We start from the raw sequence: 6,000 nt of genomic DNA on the forward strand, positions 1-6,000 counted from the left end.
ATTATCAGCACTAACACACACCATCCTCCGGCCGTTATACAGGGTCTAAAAGCAGCAGGTAGAAACAAGTTCAGTTACAGAAAACCAGTTCTGCACTGATTCATAAGATCTACCTATAGAGCTGATATGAGTCAGAATTTCCAGTCTCCACCACTCTATTGTGTTATTATTCCCTCCTTAATTCCTCCTAATGCAGCAGTGCCTGAAAACAGGTGAACGTGAACTTGCAGAGGTGGACGATGAGCTCCTTCACCTTGTCAGGCTGTTGAATGAAGGTGGAGAGGAAGGCAGCCAAGTCCAACAGCTGACAGGAGCAGTTCCACGAGTTCAGGTCCAGGTTGAGGTTTGTCAGCAAAGTGAGGTATGAAAAATCCTCAGCAGGAGCAGAACTCAGGCGGTTTCTGGAAAGATCCAGAGTCTTCAGGCTCACCAACCCACGGAAACTAAGACAGCATAACAGGATTGTACATATATTACTTTTTTGTCTCGCTTGAAAGGAAGACGTTGTAATGTTGTAAGAATAAATAAAAAAGGACGCGTAAACTGCGCATTCTCCCAGTAAAGTATGAATAAAGGAGTTTTAGAAATAATTATGTACGTGCACTAACCTGTTTCTGTCCATACGCTGGATCAGATTATCTGACAGATCCAGACTCTCCAGTTCTCTGAGGTCATTCAGAGGAAAGGAACCGGAGTCCAAACTGGTCAGCAGGTTTCCCTCCAGTTTCAGGCTCCTTAGAGCCTTTATACCCCTGAACCATCCGGCCTGGATCTGCACAGCAACACAGAGAATCACATGAGATGGAACTCAGTCCCACAATGCAGTGAAAGTCATGATATACAGCACACAGTCATCAACAAAAGTTACACGAAAAACATGTATATCACAGCAGTTTTGAGCTCCCAATGACTCCTACAACTCTGAATTTTCTGTGATGGAATCGTTGAAACACCTTTGTCACAATAAACAATCATGCATTTTGATTCCTTCATAGATTTATTACTGGTCTAAGTGAAAAATTGAGAAGAAAATGGCCAAAAGACGTACAGCTAAATATTAGAATTGCTGTGTGTATATTTTTGGCCCAGTCAATTTTGTCATATTTCCAGAAGAACTATGAAAAAACATCCGTGATTCACATGGTCTGTACAAGTGCAACCTTTTGTTGACAACTGTACAATATACTGTACATATTCTTGTTTAGAACAAAAAGAAAAAACTCTACATCTACTGACTGGTTTTCACTCTGTTAATCTATTTCACTACTGAACCAAACAAACTCATTCAATCCATATTAAAACTAGCTAAAATGTCCAATAGATTTTTCCCTGCAGAGGCACCCACCATACTGATGAGGTTGTGGCCGAGGGCGAGGACCTCCAGCTGGGTCAGATTGATCAGAGCTCCACCCTGCAGAGCCTGGCTGGTCAGGAGGTTGTGATCCAGCAGTAAGGTGTGGAGGAAGGGCAGCTTTTTGAAGGACTCTTCACCGAGCTCTGAGATGCGGTTGTGACTCAGACCTGGACAGCAGGCAGGTGAACAAATTCAACATATTAGAGCCACAGTCAGTAACATGTGAATGTTTGACTCTGATGCTCCCCCGCTGGTAATATCAAAACCCAACGTGAAAAAAGTGTAGGATGCAGCCGACCTCCTGCGACTCGCTCATGCTCCAGAAAGAGAATAAACAAGTTGGAACAGATTTTTTGCTTTACCCTTTCTGCCATCTGCCATTGCTTGATACTTGGCGTTCTTTGCCAGTTTTGTGCTACAGCCATCTGGCAGATTTCCTTTAAAGATTTACCAGGTGGCTCATAATTTAAAGAGCAACTCTGCACTTGATCCTGTATGAAAATGGTTCGCTTCACTGACCTCTGCGGATTAAAAGATTGAAAGTGAAATACTGTACTACACAGTTCTCAGAAGGAGCAAAGGAAGACTGAAGGCCTGGCTGTAGTCACTCTTCAAGATACTTCCTTTTTCAGACGGTAAGAAACTATAGACAAAGACTGTTTGTTTTTTTCTTGAATTGGTCAATTTTAGGATTTGATTTGAAATGTTTGGTGATATTTTTCTCACCTAACACGTCTTCTTTGACGCGAGTAGAAAGAAAACATCTAAAATACATACTCAGGTATTTATTTTACGACACCTGTACCCAAGTAACAGAATATTTATTAAGGTAAAACCTCATTTGAATTGTTAAACATACAATTTCAGGAAACCTAAAATACAGAAAATAAATGTGTCAATGCAAGTAATCAACTGGGAATGTTTCATGACGATATCTATTACCTGTAAATAATGATTTCCAAAAAAAAAGAACAGTCTATAGAATTTTGCAAATCTTTAAAGGTTGTTTTCTCACATACTCTGAGCCACTTCAGAAGGACTTACATACACAAAACTTTCCAGTTTCATTGTGGCCTATTAGTATATTCTGAAGGTTTCTACAGAGGGGTTTGTTAATTTATCGGTCACAGTCTGATTTATGAAACATTTTATTACTTGATCATGCATGAAAATGTACTTTTCTGGCTGTTTACAGTATTTTCTGATCGACGGCCTGCTAAAAAAAAAAAGAGACACTCAAAATCCTCTCTGTGAAAACCTTTGACTCTAACACAGGGGTGTCCAATCCTGGTCCTCGAGGGCCACAATCCTGCATGTTTTAGATGTTTCCCTCTTCCATCACACCTGATTCCAATGATCAGGATCATTGTCAGGCTTCTGCAGAGCTTGATGATGAGCTGATCATTTGAATCAGGTGTGTTGGAAGACAGAAGCATCTAAAACATACAGGATTGTGGCCCTCCAGGACCAGGACTGGATACCCCTGCTCTAACATGTCAACAAAATAAAATAAAAATGTTCAAGTTGGCTTTATTCACAGTTAAGCTTTCTGTTTGAGAAATCAATGCAAATAAGGGCATTTTCTGATATATATGATACCTCATTTAAATATTTAAACATCAACTTTCTGAAAACTTAGAATACAAAAAGTCGTTGCCTTCGACTAAGTAATCAACGAGGGAAGTTCCATGTTGATATCTATTAGGTAAACAGTTGACTCTCTTCTATGCTAATGTAAAGGCACATACACATAGTAATAAATATGGATCCACACTGCGCTGACCTATGACAGTGATGTTGCTGAGGTCAGACAGGGAGGCCGGTTGGACTGTGGAGATGAAGCCTTCAGTAAGCAGCAGAGCCTGAGTCGAATCTGGAGCATCTGGTCACACAAACACACACACAGCAGCAGCATCATGGGTCACATACACTGCAAACCATTTCATATTATACCCCAGCTTGTTTTCTTCATGCTATATTACAGGATCATTTTGTTAGTTTAACTCTGTAAAAAAAACATTTACATTAATTGAAGTTTTTCCCTTTCACTGTTTCTCAACACCGTATCCTTGTCATTTAATTTGTTTTATTTTGACAAGAATTTACAAATAAAGATCACTATTATTATGTCAAAGTGAAACAGATTTCTACAGTGGTGTCAATTCATTAAAAATATAGAATGTAAAATAAGTGATTGCGTAAGTATTCAGCCCCTTTAAACTGACTCATCTAATGTAACAAAGGTTCAGCCACAAAGTCACACAGTCAGTGAAATGGAGATGAATTAAGTGAGTGACTGCAGTGATGGTAGCATAAAAACACTGAAAGTGTCTGGAAGGTTCAGTCACTGGTGAATCAGTACTTCTGGCTGTAATTACACCATCAAGAGAAAAGACCACTCTTAAGTAACTCTGTAAAAAGGTTATTCATAAGCATGAGTCTGGGGATGGATACAAGAACATTTCAGTCACTGAATCTCTCTTGGATTACAGTTACATCAGTCATGAAGAGATGGAAGGAATATGGCACACACATAAACCTGTCCTCAAAAACTGAGTGACCGTGCAAGAACAACACTGATGAGGGAGGCCACTAAGACACCTACGACTCCTCTGAAGGGGTTACAAGCTTCAGCGACTGAGATTGGAATGAGTGTGCATACAGTAACTTTTGCCCAGGTGGAGAAGAGAAAGCAACGTTCAGCAGAAGGCATGTGGGAAACTCTGGAGTCAACTTAAAGAAGGTTCTTCATGAGGCTTTTTGATGATATGCTATGTTTGGTGAAAACAAAACACTGCACATCATCGCAAACACACCACAGTGAAGCATGGTGGTGGCAGCATCATGAGGTGAGCCGCTTCTACACAGCAGCTATTGGAAAGGTTGTCAAGGTAGAGGGTGAAATGAATGCAGTAAAGAATAGAATAAGAGGATCCTAGAGGACCTGATGCAGTCTTGAACAGAACTGTGACTTGGATAAAGATTTGTTTTCAAGCAAAGCCAGGACTTGAAGCACACATTCAAAACTGCACACAAATGGTTCAAAGACAGCAAGGTCAGAGTCCAGACTTTAGTCCAACTGAGAAGTTGTGGCTGGGCTTGAAAAGGGCTGCATCTACTAAACACAAACTCAAAGGAGGTGAATACTTGTACAATTGCTTATTTTAGGTTTTATATTTTTTAATTGATCAGCATTACTTTGTAGAAATCCGTTTTACTCAATATAAGATGGCTTTTGCTTTATAAATTCTTGTCAAAAAAAAAAAAAGCTAAATTACACTCACCAGGATTCAATGCTGAAAAGCAATAAAAGGGAAAACTTCCAAGGCTACGCTTGTAGCCTGTGTGACTTCATTCACTGATGGTGTGTGTTTTACCTATAATGTGAGCCAGTCTTTGACAGATGACAGCATCCTCAGAACAAACCACACAGGAAGCAGGACATGGAGACACTCGCTGGGCTCTGATGACTGGCAGCAGCAACATCAGCAAAACACCTGGAGACGAAACCTTCTTACTGCCTGATGTTGGCGTATTTTATCTGATGTTTGTGATGGAAACCCACTGTGTGTAACACTCACTGGTCATGTTGTGTTACAGTGGAGGCAGCATGGTGATGAGTCAGCATCTCTTCCACGGGGCTGTAACCTGATGCGCCTTCATCATTGTCACCGTCATCATGTGTTTGGCCTATGAAAACACATTATTGTAGAAACACAGCTTCAGTTCTGTTATGGCCTCACACAATAGGAACAAGTAGGTACTGGAAATGAATGGGTGATAGAAAGATGTGTTTGGAGCTGTGATTGCAGTTCGTGTTTGTAAATTGAAAATTGTCAGTTACCTCCATCACTAACAACAATCAAAACCAGCAGCAACAGCAATGTTAGTGCAGTTTCTTCTGTAAATTTGTGGCACATTGTATATAAAATGCATAACAATCTGCATTAGGTCTGTTAACAAACTCAGGACAGATATACGCATGTGCCGCTAAATGTCATGTGTAAATCTGATTTGACACTTTGCTCTGGTTGCCAGGCAAACAAGACAGCGATGAGTGTGTTGGCAACTCACCAAAGTGACTGTGTGTGTGTGTGTGTGTGTGTGTGTGTGTGTGTGTGTGTGTGTGTGGTATCATCAGGGGAGGTGGAGGTTGTCCCCAGAGGATGCTGACTGATGGATGACAGCCAGGCTTTGTAGCAGAATGAGGCCTATCATGTTTCTGCTGAAGCTCTTCTGCTAATGGACTTTTCCTCTGGTGAGTCTTTGATGGACAAATGTGAGGTCCTGCAGATTATCCATAAACCAGAATGACCAACCAGAGAACAACTTTATTACAAAGTACGGTGGTGCAGCTTTTATTTTTATTTGTCTCAGCGTATTGGTGATTACGCAATGACTGTATGCATGGACGGATTAGGAGACAATAGGTCCCCCTGCTTGTCCTACAGTATGTAGCAGCATGACATCCACACTGGCAGCATTGTTTGTTGTCTTTGTGGTCATTTTGCACCTCTTAGTAATCATTGTGCCTCTTTTAGTGGTCATTTTCAATTTCTTTGCTGTTATCTTGTTGTTTAGGGTGTTGTGGCAGTGTGTTGCTTTGCTGGGTTTGCGCTTGTTGTTGGTGGTTGTTTTGCACATCT

This window comes from Stegastes partitus, unplaced genomic scaffold (assembly GCF_000690725.1).
Source record: "Stegastes partitus isolate 25-593 unplaced genomic scaffold, Stegastes_partitus-1.0.2 Scaffold854, whole genome shotgun sequence".
NCBI classification, from domain to species: domain Eukaryota; kingdom Metazoa; phylum Chordata; class Actinopteri; family Pomacentridae; genus Stegastes; species Stegastes partitus.